Source organism: Anser anser (genome assembly GCF_964211835.1).
Source record: "Anser anser genome assembly, chromosome: W".
NCBI classification, from domain to species: domain Eukaryota; kingdom Metazoa; phylum Chordata; class Aves; order Anseriformes; family Anatidae; genus Anser; species Anser anser.
The window spans coordinates 11,019,447-11,038,174 of NC_139731.1; the positions used below are offsets into that span (position 1 = coordinate 11,019,447).

An 18,728-nucleotide genomic window follows, 5' to 3' on the forward strand; every position below is an offset into this window, starting at 1 on the left:
TTGACAAAGAAGGGAAGAAAAAAAAAAAAGGCAAGTCAACCCATAGAAACTGTAGGAGGTATTGCAGGAGATAAGGGTGACATAGTGGTGCTAGGTTTTTGCTCTCAGCACAGTAGAAATTAACACCAAATTAAACAAACAAGCGAGAGAAGCAAGCGTTACTGCTCCTTCTGTATTTTTATTAGTGGCTACCACATCTCAGAGCTGCCCCCTTGAAATTGGTGCCTGGGTCTGCAGTTTCAACGGAAGAGCAGTATATGGTGGGTGACAGTGGGCAGACACGAACCAGGCCGACTCGGTTCTAATCAGGGCTGGGATAATTACTCTCTGATAGTCATTTAAGCTTGGTACCTTCAGGCCTGATCCGAAACCTGTTGAGTCAATGGGAAGATTCCCATTGGCTCCAGCAAGCTATTCATCTGTCATTTCCTCATCTGCAATATTAGGCCGGTTGGATTTTCTCAGGAGGGAGGAGTTAATGGCAGAAATTTTACATTTATTTTCTGTCAGGAAAGGTTTAGGTGTGTCTCTGATGACAAGTGTGTTGTATTAGAGCTTCTTTCAGCATAGAGCAGGAAAACATGCTTGCAAAAAAACATGTGGTGGGGAGGTGGAAATTAGCTTTGCTCATTTTACTTGAAAATACATATTTATCCCTGCTTTGCCAAGAAAGGGTCAATGGCAATTTTGCCAGTTTTCTTTGTGTGAGTAGGATTCAGCCTTTGTAATTTCTCTGTCTACTGGAATATCATCATTCACTGATTCAGGATCTTGATTTTTTTTTCTTTTAGTGAATCACATATATACTTGTGGTGGTTTTACTCGAGTGGGCAGCCGAGCTCCACCACGGCCGCTCTCTCACTCCCCCCCCTCCTCAAAGAGGAAGGGGGAGAAAATACAACACAAAGAGCTCGAGTTTTGAGATGAGAATGATTTAATTAAAGGGAAAGGGAATGGGGAGAAAAAGAAACAAAAAAAAAAACAACAAGGCCATGCGGAAGTACAGAGAGAAAGGAAAAAAAAGTTATTCTCTACTTCCCATCAACGAGCGACATTCGGCCACGTCCTGAGAAGCAGGGCCTCAAAATGCGCAGCGGTTGTTCAGGAGGACAGCCCCCTCCCCCACGAGAGCCCCCCCTTTTTATTGCTGAGTGTGACATCATGTGGTATGGAATATCCCTTTGGTTGGTTTAGGTCAGCTGCCCTGGCGATGTCCCCTTCCCATCACTTGCCCACCCCCAGCCTGCTGGCTCTTGGGGGCTTGGAGGGGGTCCTGATGCTGTGCCAGCACTATGCAGCAATAGACACAACACTGGAGTGATACCAGTGCTGTTCCAGCTACGAGTGCAGAGCACAGCATTGTGTGGGCTGCTGCAGGGAAAGTTAACTCCATCCCAGCCAGACCCAACACAATACTCTTCATTGTTATGGCAACTGAGGGAGCTGCAAGGCTCAAGGATCTGATGAAGGGCTGCATCCCACCTTTCTTCTCTAAGGGCCTGATCCAAACCTATTGTTCACAATACAGTTTGGATCAAGCCGAAGGGATCTGCCTTCCTTGGGTCAGTAAAAAAAGCAAATTCCCTCCAGACAAGTGTACTCTTGCCCTCGGTATGGGCAGAAGGAATTGTCAGTTGTCGTCCATTTGCCGAGGACCAACCCAACACCCTGCAAAGTCAATAGACTGTGACCCAGCCTCTCGAACAACAGACAGACACCACATAAATCCTTAAGCAGGGGATGTGAGCGTCCCTGGTTTTGGCAGAGGAAGTTAGTTCAGAAGGTGGTTTTCACTGCTGCTACTCAAGGGGCAACTTATTGTGGGGGATAAACAAGATTCCAGTGACCTCGAATACCCAGCCACAACAAAATTCATTTAGAAACTTTTTCATTTAAAAGGGGGTTTCAGATTATCTCCCACAGCAATGATCTGGCCACTGACAAGCAAATAAATCAGACTTCTTTTTTTCTTTTTTAATTTCAGTTGTAGTTTTAGCTAGTTCATCAATAGCAACGTATGTGGTATTTTGTGTTTCCATCCCATCTGTGCTTATGTTTCTTTATGAAATAAATGGAAGAGCTGGAGTGCGCATGTGTGTATGTATGTGTGTACAGTCGATTATCTACCCCCAAGTCTATTTGAAATTATCACAGTGCACTGAAGTCAATGATATTCTGTCAAAGGTGGAGAGGAAGCGTGTGTGCAGGGTGAGTGTGATGCTGTTTGCCTAAAATCCAACAAAGTCTCAGTATCAAAGGCCTGGGGGAAGCAGGGAAAGTATTTGTTTGTTGAATTATTTATATATTTATTCAGCTTTACTGACAGTGTTTGCAGATGGGGAAGAAAAAAAAATAAAATTGAAGAAGGGATGTTGGGTTCTTGTTTGGAGGGGAACGTGTGTTGTATTAGCCTCAATCTGTTCTCCCATATAATGGCTGCTTTGTGCTGTTAAATGATCATTTGTTACTGACCTGCTCATTGAAAAAGGCCAGAGAGTTGCTGGTAGAATTAGATTTTACAAGTTTATTCATAAAAGGAGTTGCATAATAGGTGTGTCATTCCCCTGTCCTCTCCCTTACATCGATCCAGGGACAGGACTCCTGGCAGCAGCTTCGTAACTCACAAATAGCCGAGCCGCCAGCCAGCCCAGTGATCCTGCTCTGTGCTCCCAGGCAGGCAGAAGCCATCGGTGGGAATGCCGGGAGAGCCACTCGCTCCCCAGGTGCTCTTCTCCATCCCCGGGCCCCACGTTTGCTGTGCCTGGACTCTAGCTGGCTGGGTTTGGACACAGGACCTGCTCCTCATCCTCCCTCCTCCCTTGCCCAGTTTCCTCCCTGGGCAAAGGTTGCATGTCCAGGCATGGGTGTATGGACCACGGACCCAGCATCGTCCCCAGGGTCAGGTCCCTTCCCCAGGCACGACTCTCCATGTGCCTGCTTCCCCTAACGTCCTTCTCAGCCTACCTGCTCTCACGAGCTGTTCATTTCCCACAGCCAGCCTCTGCCAGCGCAGGACTGTTTGCCTGCCTCTCGACCACTTTGGTTACACTCCTGTTCCCTTCGTTCAGCTCTGCACAAACTACATCTCCTCTCCTCTCCTCTCTCCTCTCCTCTCCTCTCCTCTCCAAGCTTTTCCTCAAACAGGGCTGGGGAAAAGGCAGCTACACTGACCCTACCAACATTAAAAAAGCCATGAGTAGTAGCCGAAAGATTCATAAAGTATACATGCATGTGCAGATAAACTAATATATATCTCTGTATGTAAACAATTGAAAAAGCAGAGAGAAAAGGTTTCTTTCTTTTAAGGTTCAAAGCTTAATGACATCTTTCAAAAAACAAACAAACAAAAAAAAAGTGCAGTAGTTCTATAATTTCACCAAAGCAATTGCACTTTTTTTTAAAAAAAGTTTTCTTGTTTCATTAAATCAGCAGCAGATTTCTCACACCTGAACAAAAATCCGGCATACATTTTCGTTTGAATTCTTAAAATCACGAGCTTATTCTTAACTATTCTTGGCAGCCCCTTCTGGGACTACAGTTCAGCTTCCTGCAGAAATATTTTTCCCTGCTGTTTTGAAACATAGCTACTCATCAGCTCCAGGACCCTTCTCTAGCAGCCCGGCACTAAAGCAAGAAGGCAAAATAAGGCTTTGGTGTAGCGCTGCACCAGTCTGCTTCATTCAGAGGTGGATAGGAGGGGATTAGGACCCTATTTCTAGTCCGGACCATCTTCCTTGTCCTGCAAGATCCTGTTCCTACACCTTGCTCTTCCTCAGTTTGCTATGTGTAAAGAAGAATTTATGATATCCAGCTTTGCAAAGAGCTTTTTGTGTATTTAAAGTCATGCTGTAGCTTTAGCAGTGATGGTCTGTTATAAATGAGACAACATTTGTAAGGGGAGGTAATATCTTTTATTACTCCAGCTGATATAGCTGGAAAAAAAAACAGACTTCCTTGTGTGCTTGAAAGCTCGTCTATTTTATTCCAACTATATCAGTTGGTCCAATAAAAGATATTACCTCTCCTGGCAAGCCTTGTCTCATTTGAGGTGTAAAGCATGTACGCTGATTATTTAGGCCTGTTCTGTGGTGGTGTGGAGGGGTTAGACATTTCCTCACCTATTAGGCCAGGGTAAGAGCAGCCCAGGCTGGTGTCCCCCTCATCCCCTCTGTGCCCAGTGACGGTGGCCATCTCATGGGTGCTCGGAGGCACGGAGAAACTCCGACAGCCACTGTTTTCTGATCCTGGAGATGTCCTTCCTTTTTCACTGTTCTGCTTCCTTGCGAAGCGCCGCATGCCCTCTCCTCACCCCTGCTACTGTGATTTATTTTTAAAATTGCTGTGTGTGTGTGTGCGAGCACGTGTGTGGGCAACCACACAAACACCCCCAAGCTGCCGAGCAATCTGATGAGCATTTTCTAATGTATTTAGCGAGTAATAATGCAAACCACAGGCAAAAAGTACAGCAAGGAGTGCAGGTAAAATATTTAAGCCAGGAAAGTCTTGGGAAGGAAAGGATTTTTCCTTCAGCTGCTAATAAATTGCAGTCCCCTGCATGGCTGGGGAAGTATTTTGGTAGTGGTTTTGGTTTTGTTTGATTTTTTAAAGCACAGCTGAAAATCCCGAGCAGCTGAAAAGAATCCAGAAGCAGGTAGCAGGTTTTCAGACGCGGCAAAATCCTACTGCTATGAGCAAGGCAGCAGTAGTCAGAAGATGGCTATTACTTATGCTTGGCTTTACTATCAGGGAAAGCATCGGATCATCTATTCTGATCAGGATAGTCAGCTATGCCAAAAGTTTAATCAAATATTAAACATGGTCAGTAAACGTAAACCAACATTGGACGTGCAGCAGGTCTGCTCCTTTGCAAGCAAGTGCTCAAAGAGGAGAAAGTTTTCTCCTTTCTCCCTCCGACCGGGTTTCGGAGTGGCTGGGGGCCCTGTGTCAGGCAGGGACACATGCTGGTGGGTGTGTAGGGAAATACATGGGCACGGGGGGCTACATGTGCACCCCTCACCCTGTCACATAGGTGACAGGTGGTGCTGTTTTCCCCGCAAGTTCACATTTCTCTTAATGGTCCCTGTATGATCCCAGTCATCCATCCCGTACGCTTTCCCTGTCTGTCTGTCCCTCTCCAAATACCACACTTTCTTTCCCCAGCTCCCTTTCATCATCTCTCTGTTTATCAGAGCTAGACAGGTGTGTGTGTGTGCATTTGCAACCCCGTGCAGGTACCTAGATGCGCATATTTGGCTGCTCACTGATAAATAATACACGTACAAAGCCATATCTGCCTCCTTCCTATGTGCGCTCGGGCTGTATTTACACCCTCCAGCCCTTATTTATTCTGACCGGGGGCACTCAGAGGTAGAACATTTTGCAGGGAGTTATGGTTTACGATGTTACCTCTCCCTTCTATTATTCATTCTCTCTGATTTTTATCTAATCTCTCTCTGATTGTCCTGGTGCAGCTTAAGAGACAAAGTGAATTTTTATTACATCATCAATATAATCTCCAGCTAATCAGCATCTGGGTGCATTACCGTGCCCCCTTTGGCTTTTCATCCACGTTCATAAATAATAAGAATAATAATCGGGGCCTTTTTGTGCATGCACGTGTGTTTGCTTGTGTATGTTGGTATCAGGCGGGGAGTCACAGCTGCACTTTTTCATTTCAGCCAGCTTGTTTTAGCAACATTGGACCCGGCTTTGTGCACATTGTCTTGAACATTGCACAGATTAATTTCCCAGTGCCTAACGCTTAAATCATGGAAACAAAGCGGATGAATCCGTCCACATCTTCTCACAGCAACTGAACTTTTCTGTTAACTTGGACACATATTTTTGTGGTGTTACAGGCACCGTGCCCAGTGCCAGTGGCGTGTGGAGTAGTTAACACATCCCCCGGATGCATGTTTAACCTCTAATTTTTTCATGTGTACTCACTCCTCTTTCTTGGGTAGGAGGATAGTGCATCGTATGTCTTTGAATGGCAAGCTCAGAGACCAGATTTTTGGCTTTTGACTGTTGATATTTTTCCACAGCTTGCTGTGTAGCACTCAGCCTGTCACTTTGATCTGCAAATTTTGCAGAGTTGAGCTCCTCTATGTTTTTTCTCCTTTTCCAGCTCTGGAAGAACAATAATACTTCCTCATAAAGTAAGACTTGTGCCATACTTTGAAATTCTCATCCTCTGTACACAGATGTCTTGTGCATTTTAAACAGAATCTTTCTGCTTTCTGTTTAAAATACCCCGATTTGGCAAGGCAAGGCAATGACAGTGCCTCTTTGTCAGGCAGGCAGATATGAGACTGGCTTCCTGGTGGCTTAGGGTCAGATCCACATCTGATACACAAACCGTAACCCTCGTGTCCAAGCCCACAGTGCCAGGATTTGTCCTTTCTGAGGTGCCCGAGACTGATCATGAACCCTGTGCCAGAGTTCAATCAGATAAGACAAAGTCTTCAATAAAAAGACACACAAGCTCATGGGCAAATTTTAGAGCGATGCACTACACATCAGCCAGCCCCTTGGGAAGGGCCTGAATCTCGTCCAGATGAAATGTAGTTATGGTATAGAGCCATCCGTCCTGCAAAGCGTGTGCTTAATTCATATTGTGGAAAGCCTCCCAGAAAGCAATAGGTTCCTAAAGTTGAGCAGATGCTTAAATGCTTTGCTGAATCCATGGAAATCTGTAGTTCAGATGAAATAATTAAGCATAGGGGTGTTACAGGAGCCAAGTGAAAAGCATAATTCTGTGACTCAGAAATAACACTCCTTCAGAGCTGGGGCAGAACATGGAAATCATGAAAGAAACACCACATACCTTGAACACCTTGCAGCGTGAATGAGGATAAGACCCTTCCAATAATTTTAAATATTTCCTTCCTGTTTTTTTTTAGGGAGACATTCTGATTAGAGTTAGTCTGGGAATAGGATTTGCTCTCAGCAAAGAGAAACAGAATATTTTCAGATCTCATCTTCACTTTTTTTTTTTATATACCAAACTCTTTCCCCTGGTCCCTCCAGCTCCACTGCCTGTTTTGACAAACAGCTCATTTATCAGATGAGAAAAAGGAAGAGGGAAACGGGAGTATTTTTTGTTTCTTATGTTTTGCATGATATCATCCCTGTCTCTGCTTAGTACCTCCGTAAACAGGAGGTCTGATCTGAAATCTGTCACAGTTTACAGCACTCAGGACACAGCCGGATGGGGTCCTGAGCCTCTGAGAACCCTGTAAGAAAGTGAGAAAAGTTTTACACTCCAGACAGCTAAAGCTGATGTGTACCATCTCTCCACTTCCCTGTATCCATTACTGTTTTGCATTTTAATTTTGGAGGTTTATTTGCATGTGCATCGCTAAGCTTCTTTTCATTGCTGTTTATCAAAGCCCTCTCACCCCTCATCACTGCCCTTCTGGCTCATCTCCCCCAGTCCAGTGGCTGAATCCCCTGGGCAGGTAGGAAACCAGCGTCGTTCCTGGCTAAAAATCTACCTTGAAGGATGAAGAGCATCCCCCGTTTGTAACTGGAAGGCATGAAAAAGAACACATCTCTTATCTGAATTTCCTGTTCATCCAAGCACTGTTTATGGAGATTTACTGTACCTTGCCTGTGCAAAGAGCTCTATTGCATGGTGACCGCTGGAGGATTTTAGGTGGTGGTATTACCTGTGGTATTAAAAATGCATCGGAAGGCACGGGGTGGGAGATTAGTTGGGCAGAAAGACCCATGAACAAAGGGTTAATTACATTCAAAGACACCATCGTACGGAGCAGAAGAGGCAATAGATTTCTTTTCTTCAAAATTTACTAAATATCTGGAAACACGGTTTAAAGAATTTTAATGGGATCTTTATGAATCCTATGCATATTGCATCTGCTGACTGTAGGAAGTCAAAGTATTGTTGAAAGGGAGGGTATTGCCCTACTTTAGGTTTCACAGTTCAGTATTTAAAAAAAATAATCTGTAACAAGCACTTTATTCAATATATATTTTTCTCCCTATTTAATTCCCCCCCTTGCAAAGCAGAAAAGACTTTCAGGATCTGTGAGCCCTCAATACCATAGATTATTCTACTGTTATGTAACACGTGCTTTACATTTATTGAGCCATCTTGTGCCGTCAAGATAAAGGAGCCCTTAGTATTTTTTCCAGCTCAGGAGCCATCTATGAGGACGTGGGGATGGATTCTGCTCTCAATTATACCCATGTAGGCCTAGAGGAAGGGACGTCCGTGAATTTCTTCCAGGATTACTGCGATATAAATGAGATAAGGATTTGGCCCACTCTAGTAGGAGGAAGAAAAGAGGGAAGAAGTTGGAGTTCTCTCTCTTCCTGTGCAGTGTGCACGGACTGGGATGGGGTCAGATGCCACACCACCTGTTTCGGTGCAGGCTCCAGCAGGGGCAGCAGCAAAGCCAATCTATTTGACTCCAACGCAACACAAACAAGGTATCTGCATGTCAGAGAGAGCAGGTCAGAAACCTCGACTGTAACATCCATATCGTGCTGAGCTGCAGAGAGCCAGCATCTTCTTCCACCTTGAAGTCAGAGGGAAACTGAGGCAGGAAGGTTATTCAGGGCATGTCGTGAGTTTGGCTCAGAGCACTGGTGTCTGGCTCCTGGCTGTATTTTTATGTCTTCCATCACTATGCTGAGGTTGCTCATTGCCTTGGTAACTCAATTTTTTCCTGTCTCTCATTCTCGAAATGCCGGGCACCCTCTCAGGCAGCTGATAGTGTAAGGCTGCCCTAGTTTTCATTAACCTGGGACCCAATCCTCCTTCAGGGAGCAGGGAGAGACACTGAGACCCTCTCAAAAGGTGCTTTGAGGTTCCCTCAAAGTCAGCGGGAACTGGCAGAGCTTAAGGCTTTGCAGCATGGCACTTCAGTCTGTCGAAGGAGAAAAGCTGCACTGCTTCATCTGCACCAGCGTGACCAAGGCGACAAAACTCTGCTGGGGGCGTTGTAATACCTGTACAAAAGTGGTTATACTGACGTATAAATATGCACACACATGCAAATAGTAGAAGGAAGGTAAAAGCGTGCTGCCATCAGGCACTGTTACATCGGTGCAGCTGCTCTCGCTGGCTGGAGTGTGCGGGATGATGTTTTCCATACCAAGGCAGTGTTACACCAGCTTGGGGCTGCACACACAGAGGGGATCCCGGGGCAGGAACCAGAGCTTGCTAAGAGCAGAGCCAGCCCCAGGCTTGGGTCTGGAGTGAGACTTCCCAGCCTGAGAGCAACAGGAGGACTTTGCGTCCGGACTTGTGTAAAGCAGAAGGGCAGGTACTGAAATGCACTTCTGCAGGGCTCCCCAGCACGGAGGTGTTGTTGCCTTGTCTCCTCGCCCCTCCCTCATCTATTTCAGATCTTTCCCTGCTTCCGAGTAGACAATGCAATGCCTGCTTGAATAGCACAGGTAAGTTAGCCATGCAGCTCGGAGCACCAGCCCTAAGCCACCTAGCCTCCCTTTGATCTGAAATCAAAACAAAAGACACCGGCATCAAAATGAGCCTTTGCCAGGTAACAGTCATTTTGTGCGCATTGCCTTAATTCAGCTGCGAGGAGCTCTCATTTCTTTGTATCATGCCCAGATATGTGCTCTTCTTAATACTTAATCAATGTGCCAGCAGGCTCCTTCTGCCGTGGGTACAGCTAGCTGTGCAGAAGCTGTCAGCATTTTTAAGTAAAGCTTTAAACAATACTTCTGGTGGCAGCAAATGGTTATTTCCTTGCCCCCCCCTCCAATTCCTCCCGCTTCCCCTCCCTCACCAAGCCCAGATGCTGAAGACTTTATTTTTATGTCAGCTTCGTGCTCACATTACACAACCCAAATGTTTTCCTTTTTTTTTTTTTTTCCCTGATTACAGTCGTTCTCTTTTGATGGGGTGGAGAGGCACAGAACTCAGGTGTGCTGCTGGGGTTTGCCCAGACAAGCTGCCCACCTCGCTTGGGTCTTGCCACAAGGATGGCCTGTGATTCCCAGCCCTACACAGATGTTCAGTGCTCTATCATGGGTCATGGGGTTGTCAGGTTGTCGAGAGCTGAGAGTTAGGACATCTGCCTTTTTTTCTTTTATCCTAGCTCAGCTGCTGGTTTACTCCGCAGATGCTGAGCAAGTCATTTCCAGAGAAAAATTAAAGCTGGCTGTCACTTTTTTTACTGCCTACTTAGTTTGTATGTAAATAATTTGGGGGTAGGGGTCCCCACTACAATTAGTATTTCAAGCTGGACACCGTAAATTAGGGATTAATTTCAAAAAATCAGATATTTAACAAGTCATTGTAGTTCTTGTCTTTGCTCTACAAAATGGGATAAACAATCCTTCCCCATGAAGAACTCTGAGGTTTTCCAGAAAGTTAACAGATTGACATTCGCAGGAAGTATCAGGGGTCGGACCTTGCTGGACTCACACACACCCCGCGTTAACAGATATTTCCTAACAGGCAGAGCTTTGCCAGATTCTTGCTCAAGGGAACCCAGCCTGTTTTGGTGAATAATAATCAAGCCACCCTAGTTTTGTTGTTGGTTTTTTTACCCTTCTTTTTCTTTGCTTCCAGTGAAGGATAGTTACTGAGGCACCAGTACCTGCGAACAAACTTTGCTCCTTGGATGTCTCCTCCATCCCTGACCCTCTCCTAATAAATCAGCTCGGATCTGATATAGGCAGGACTAAGGTCAGCCTGGCTTGACTCTCGCTGTCTCTTCCACACGCCAGATACAATGCTGCCACGTTGTGGCTCCTTCCTATCTGTTCTGCCGCATGCACTCACTTGGCGCTCGGATCCTGTGAGCGAGCATCCTGGCTTTCCCTCCAGGGAGGGCACACAGCTCCACGCCGCACCGTTGGGGATGCCACCCAGCCCCACTTGCCTCCACACTGGGCAGACCCCAGAAGAGACCCCTTTGCCATAAATTGTCATGAATTACAAATTGCTTGCCCGCTCCCATAGTTTGTTTTGCCTGGCTGCTGGTGCTTCGCACGAAGATGCTCTGAGTTGGAAGGGAGGGTGTAAGGATGCTAAACTTCAGTTCTCTGATAGGCATCACCTGCTTGATATTTCCCACCCCTGTCAAGATCTGTATAGAGGTGGCTGATCCTTCTAGCTCAAGGAAAATGTACTCATGGAAATATGGGCACAATCACGCTGCTCTTTTCCTCAAACCAGCTTCTCTTTATTGGTTGTCAAGTTCTCAGTTCTCTTTATTTTTTCTCTCATTGCTTTTTTCTTTATTTCCTCTCTTCCTTTGGGAAAAAGAAAAATACACACACACAAAAACACAGCAGGGCAGGAAATTAAACCTTTCCACAAAGATGCTTTGGTAAGATGTTGGCTTTTCACTCATTTATTTTGCACTGATTATTTTTATAAGGGAAAAAGGAAGGAGTGAGAGAGAAGGATGAGACAGACAAGGCAACTGAGCAGAGGGAAGAAAGTCCCGTAATTTATTTGGGGAGTTCCATCGTTGGTTGTTGCTGGTTTTTCTCCACACACATGAGAAAACTAGAAGAGCTTTAAACCCATCAGCAACACACATGAATTAAACGCCAGGTGGAAACGCTCCCATTTTCCTGGATATGAGAAGGATAATGGCCTCCTCCTGGCATCGTTCTCCCCATTTCATCCTGGCTAAGCAAGTGTTAGGTGTACTGCAACACCACGAAGCATCCGAAAGCTCCTTTTAATTCAGGAAATGAATTAATTGCTTTATAGTGAACGGTTGTTTTAAAGGAAGGCCGTAACATCCCCTCCAAACCCTCCTGCTTTTTTAGAATGCTATGAACCATTACAGCCAGGAAGCACTGGATGTCTCTGTGGTTCCCCGCTCATCCTCGCTCCCCAGACAGTACAGTCTGCCTCCCTGCAGTGAATCCTCAGGCAGGATCCAGCCCTTGGGGTTATTGAAACCCAATGAACAGGAGGACAATGCCATGAGTTTGGGCACATGTGCTTTAGGAAAAATGCGTGAATATCAAGGATAGTCTCCATTGGGGGGGGAAATGTGCTTCAGACAAAAAGAATCTGGTGCTCACCACAGCAGTGCCTCGGCCTTCCTGGAAGCAGGCTTAGGTTTACAAGCTCGGCTGGGGCTGGCTGTTCAAGTGTGCTAACATCCAGCTCCTCCAGGGCCCCTGCAAGCCCCAGCTGATGGCTGCAGGGAATTTCCCCACATCTCCTGTGCAGGGGGGGTTAACCTAGGGGAATGAGAGTGGGGAAAGCTCTCCGTTCTTTCTCCATCTCTCCCTAGTGACAACTCAGGACGGACACAACTGCAGTTCTCATGCAGACACTGCCAGTCACCTGGTGGTGTATCCAGTACAAAATTTTAACAGTTCCTCGCTCAGAAAGGCTCCTGACCCATCCACGGCCTCTAAAAGTTGGTTCTCTGGGGCTGCTCAGTTTTATGTGTTCCTTTTTGCTTAAAATCCCATGAAGGACCTCACATTGCCTGCTCTCACCAAGGGAGAGGGATGACCACAGTGAAGAATGCTCTCTTGAAGAACAAACCTAATGAGGAGGAGACAGAAAACAATGCTTTAGAAGTCAGAGGGGTAGAAATGGGACACCCATCCCCAGAGAGCTGGTTAAAGCTGGGTTGTTCTGGTTGAAACAAAGGGCCTGTGGGTCTGTTCCAAGGCAGCATTTACTGGCATGCTTTGCTGTATCAACACCTAGGTGCCTACTTAGGTTCCTTCTGTTCTGGACAAAGTTCCGTGACTCAGTTTCCTGAACTGCAAAGAAGCAAGATGAAAATTCCATGCCTGGACAGGAGGGATACAAAGCCTAATTCACACCTGTAAAACACTTGAGATGTTTTGAGGAAGGGTTGCTAGAAGGGCTGAATAATTTAACAGGACACAGGAGATCAATGCATAGCCAAAGACATGGGTTTTGCTGATAATTTTTAAAGCATGAGAGCACATTAAAAACTAGACTGCGATGTTAAGGGTCTTAGATTATTTTGTTGCAGTTTAGCTTTCAAAGCTTACTATTTTTTATTTATTTATTGGCAATTGTTATCACATTTGTATTATATTCTTCCAGCAACAGCTGAGATTTAGGACCCCGCTGTGCTAGAGGCTGTGCAGACACATACAGACCCACCATATTCCAAGTGGACAGAAACAAGCACTCATCCTGTAGGAGAAAAGAAGTACCAGGTCGTGATCTAATAGGTTTGGTTCCTAACCCTGAGATGCACTGAGACTAAGACTCAGATCCTTAAAGGCACTTAGAGCCCAACTGCCATTGAAATCAATGGGTGTTAGATACCTAAATAGCTTTATGGATCTGAGCATGTGACTTATCCAAGGGCAGAGAGGCAATCTACAGCTGAGTTGGGAATTAAACACAGATTATACAAATCCCAGTCTGATTTCCTAATCACAAAATCATCTTTCCTCTCCATATTTCACACAATAAATCCCTGGCATTCACATCACAGCATGGATACATAATGTCCATCCTATAAAATCGCTGGAAACTCACAGCATCAAAAATGGGCTTCCTCAAACCAAGCCCAGTTGCAGACACAATCATACACTTTGCCTAGGCTTGGGGTTGGCTCCTGCTCTCCCTTACACCATGGAAGCTGCATGGCCTTTGGAGGAGCCTCCCAACATTTACATCCAGGTAACAGAGAGCAGAATCCCACCCCAGTGCTACAAGTTCAAACATTTTTCACCCAGCTCTGAGGAGGGGATGGATTAGACAAACTGAACTTTCTGAAAAGATCAATATGGAACATCTCTTTCAATTACTCTCCAAAGCACTGAGCCTGCAAAGTTGATTATGGTGCATTTATAAATCTTTCCAGGAGGGGCTGTTTGACGTCCTCTTCTTCCACCTTTAATCCTCACAAACAATCCCTTATTGCGTTGGATGGGCTGGCAGGGCAGCGCTACTCACACAGCTAGTGGGACAGAATCAGACCCAAGTCTCCAAATCGGGACAGACGGGGACCTTTTTGATCTCCCTTCCCCAAATGCTACCACTCGCATAATCAGAGATTCAGCTACAGAAAAACAGGAGTGTCACGTTAAGGGGTGTAGCTGATTAACCGTTACGGGTCCGGTTGGATTCAGGGTAAAGAACTATCACGGTCACATAGTCACCACTAACGTATTAACCAATATGGGTCTCATTAGGATGTATCTCAAAGTGACAAATGTTTTGTTCAGTGTCAAGACAAATGTCTTGGGCTTTGAGTGTGTTATTCTCACAGATGAAGCCTTTTTGTTCACGCACAATACATGTATTCACATCAGCTGTTTGCCACTTTCCTCCCTTTTGATGGGCCCATACTTTATGCTCCTTAGGATAAAGTATAGTAGTTCTATTATGATTAAGTCCTAATGCAATGATTGGATATACATTGTATATGGTGGCATTGCTTATGGTAAGTATAAAGGCAATAATTTTATCACTTTCTGCATAATAGGTAAAGTTGACTAATTGTCACCATGTTTGAAACTCCTTTTAAAATTCTGAAGCATTATCCCAAATCATTTTTTGAATTTCAGTGGGCAAAGTTCCTCCTTCTCCCCCTCTAACAATAGCTGCTGCTACAGATTGTATCCATAACTGCGCTTGGACGCAGCTCAAGGCAAGGGAGGTATTGCCTTGAGTTTTTTCCAAGGGCATTTACAATTAATTGATTATCATTTTCTTCAGATTGCTCCCAATGGGGTAAAATGTCTGATAGAAGCCATTGACTTGCTCCTAAGGCCAATAAGGATGATTTTATTGGTCATTCCAATTTCCTTAGGTCATCTGTAGTAGCAGTTATTCTACTCATTAGGGCCTCAGCATCAATGCTATTTAATATACCTAATCCTGTTCCCAATAACCCAGTTGCATCCCGTGGCATGCGCTGAGATTTTTTCAGAGAACGTCCATGTAACCATGCTAACCAGTTGGTGTAGGCAGTTCTCAAAAAGGTGGTACATTTTGAGTTGATTACTGAGATGTTAATGTGCAGCGCTAGGTCTACCCTTTTTAGAGACCAGCTAGGGTTAAAGAGAATTTGTTGTTGTCCTACATTTTTAATTACGTAAGGACCTGTGTTGAAGATGGAAGGAGTTAGACCAATGGGAGGCCAAGCTGGTAAATTTTCAAATATCTGCGGGGCAGAGGCTTCTTATCCTTTGCAGTCGACGAAGATGTTTCTGTATTGATCATAAATTCAAATAGTAATTATGTGCCTCTGTAACCCCAAAGACAGTACACATAGATTTGGTGCTTAATTTCAGTCGGCCTATTGTAAGTAGATCCGTTAGTTATTTGGCAACTGATTTGTATTGTCTGGCCAGACGTGGCTTGAAGTTCAGCCATTCTTAGAGAATTGTTCCAACTCCATTCATCTTTTGAAAATATTTTGTTCCCGTGTAAAAGTAAAGTAGAGAGATTTAGATCCTTTTTGTTTTGAGATGTTCCAGTGATTGTGATATACTGTGACAATGCATGGTTCCAAGGGTCATTTTGAGATGTCACGGTGAAACACCTCAGCTCCATGCACAACCACAGTAGCTAAGTTTAAGTTTTCCCTGATGGCACGTGTTCCCATAATCCAGTGTATTTAACATGGGCTTGGGACCACGGCCATTTTGGGTCTTTTTGGCTATGAACCAAAAGGGATTGCATTAAGGTCAGGGTAAAGCATAGCATTATCAATCCAAACTGCTGATTTGTGATTCTCCAGCTGTCCATATGCAGTTCACTCAGGATTCCTGTGAACACAAAAGGAAATAAAATATGCTTGGTTGTATTCAACCAGCAGGGTTAGAAAGAGGGTGAAATAACAATCTTTGACTTCCCATGTGTAGGGATATTCAGGGGTAGTTAGCACCATTGCTACTGTTAGATGCACAGAAGGCTTTCACTCTCTGCCATGTTTGGAACTGCGGCAGTCAAAGGTGTGGTGTTAGCATTTAACTGTCTGTAATCCACTGTAAAATGCCATTGCCTGGTTTCTTTACCGGACGCACCGGCAAATTGTAAAGTGAATGAGTCCTCTTTCTTCCAATTCTGTTACCACCCCATCAATCCCCATAAGTGCCTCTGCTGGCAACAGATATTGCTGAACATCAGTGATTTTAGCGGGGGGTAAGGGTATGGATGTTTGTAACAGACTCATTCTCACTGTGCCTGAATCTCTTTGATGTGTCGTGAAATTCCACACAGTTCCATCTGGGAGTTTCCACATTTGCCCATGCAGTATGTCAAATCCTAAAATATTAGTATATGCAGCACTGACTAATACTTCTACCCTGGTTAATTTTTGTTCTTCTGGCAGCCAGAGTGAAATTTTTGCAGTGGGGCATTTTTTTTCCACACCATCAATTCCCGTGAATTTAACCCTGCGTCAGAGAGGCTCAGCCCATCGACTGATCCAGAAGTCAGGATCTTCATGATGGTATCTTTCCTGACGATGGTATCTTCCCTAACATTCCCTCTCTCTTAGGCCAATTTAAATTATTTTCTATCTTTTAGGTGGAGCTTGAGTGACTCTTGAGTGACTCTTAGTTATGATTGGTGAAAAGTTTTCTCGTCTTCATTTAAAGGAATAGGCTCCAAGAAATTCAAAGCGTGTGCTCAGTGAGGGGTGGTCGCACCTTGGAGACGGGTAGCTTTTTGGGAGGTGTGTTTTGGTATTATTATGATATTATAATGAGCAAAAGTTCACTAGAGTACAGCATTTTGTCAAAAACATGACAGGTCATTGGCTCAGGGTGGCAAATGTACAGTGTATCAGTTTCAGTGTGCACAAGAACAGTCGAATCCCCCTCTTGTCACAGAGCCTCGCCGCGGTGTCTCCACTCCACTCTATGCTCCGTACTGTTCCTTAGAGTCAGCACACCAGGTTCCCCTAGTGCGGTAACATCTAAGGTTGGAAGCCTAGGGAACGTTCAGGTAATGCAGCTACACCCTACTCTGAAAGCCTCTTCAATGCTGTACATTTTCTTTAAAATGTGAATATTAGTTTTATTTTCCTGGTTACTTTAGGCAATTATTCCACACAGGAGGGGGCCGACACAAACCTGGTAAAAGCCTCCATAAGGTCACCAGGGCCAGGAGGAATTTCAGAAGCCGAACATGTATGTTACACCCTCCAAAACAATCACAGCTCTGCAGATAAGTTTAGATGCAGTTATATAGGGGAAGAGGGTGGGGGAGCCCTTATGCCACGTCTGCTTCTTCAGTTCCTGGAACAGGTTTAAATCCTACCCAAAAAAAACATACACTGAGGATGTTGATTTAAGTCCAGTCATCACCTACAAGCCTGCTGTCTCCTCGCTGGTGCTGCAGGGTTGAAGTGAGGATTTGGAGCATGCAGGGAGAGTTTGCTAGAGGAGCATGAGTCACTACACAGGAATTGTGTGGTCTTCTGTGCATTTACCTGCCAGGACAACAGGAAACCTGTCAGGTAGGAGAGCAGCAAGGTCACCCGAGGTGTAATCCATGCCCCTGATTTCCTCTTCAAACACCCCAGCTTCAGATCAAGTCATCTAAAGTTTTATTTTGTTTTCTCTCTGGGTGTCTGGTTAAGACCTTCTCTATACGGTTAGCTGCAGGTAACAGGCTCGGGCAGCAGAGGCGGCAAGGCCATACATTAGCCGTTCAGACTTTGCTCCAGCGAGGTTGCAGGATTAACACACGCTAACTCTCATCCCTGAGCCGTGCCATGGAGCAGGGTAAAGGCAGCACTGCCAGGGGAGCTGCTCCGTCTCTGCCAGGCTGGTTCCTCCTCACTGGGTGTGGTGGGACGGCTGTGAGGGTGCACCCCAGTGCACTCACCCGGAGCAATCCTGCCGCTCCAACAAGGGAGAAGGAAACTTCACACGATGGTGTGAAGCGAACAGATAGAGGCAGGGCAGGGCGGCCTGCTTGCTGCATTGAATGCCCCCTCCCGCATTGCATGGTGTGGCCTTGGCTGAGGGCTACAGCTGTCTCCCGTGTCACCTCTGCTGGGGCCAGGAGCCCCCCCCTGTGCTGGGTGCTGCACAGATGGGGACAAAAGGACACCTCCTGCATGGAGGCGCTGGGATGCTGAGCAGGAGATGAGAGACAGTAGATGGATACCGGCAGATGGGGGAAGTGTGAGGAGATGCCGAGACGTCACTCAGCGATGTGGCTGGCAGCTATCTCAGCTGGCCTAGCTGCCCCACTGCTCCAGGTGCCTGGGCAAAAGCCAGCGGCGAGGAGGGGCTCGGGGGCAGCTTTAGGTCTTGGCTAATTAACCTGGCAAAGGTGACAGCCAGGTCCTTTAACGCCCTTCCAGCTCTTCTTCACCCCAGCCTGAGTGCTCTCCCTCATTCCTTTGCTTCGAGATGAGCAAACCCACAGCAGGCAGAGGGGTGAAACTCAACTTTTTATCCACTAAGGATTTTCCTGTTACAACAGCCAGAAGGTCCATTTTAGGCACTGGCGCAAAGTCCCTACCCCAGCAAGCCTTGAAGACCCCCACACTGCCACTGGGTAGAAATAACCAGCAGGGAAGGCACTTGCAGAGCAACTGCTGATTGTGGCAAGTAAAACCACCTGTAACCTGGTCCTATTGCCATGCTGCAGCGAGGTTGGAAAGGATCTGGCACCCCCAGTGACAGCACTCGGTGTGCCAGCCTTATTTTAACCCAGTTGATGCTGTTAATGAGGGGATGCATAGGCACTGAGGAGTATTAGCATGCAGCGACTGCGTAAGGATTGAATCCTTCCGAGT

The 18,728-nt window shown here is 45.7% G+C and overlaps 1 protein-coding gene across 2 annotated transcripts in view; it reads left to right on the forward strand.

Annotated features, from left to right (window-relative positions):
* The window catches only part of LOC310888764 (CUGBP Elav-like family member 4), an 815,597-nt gene that overhangs the window by 11,613 nt on the left and 785,256 nt on the right, over window positions 1–18,728 (forward strand). The gene's annotated exons all lie outside the window — the stretch shown is intronic.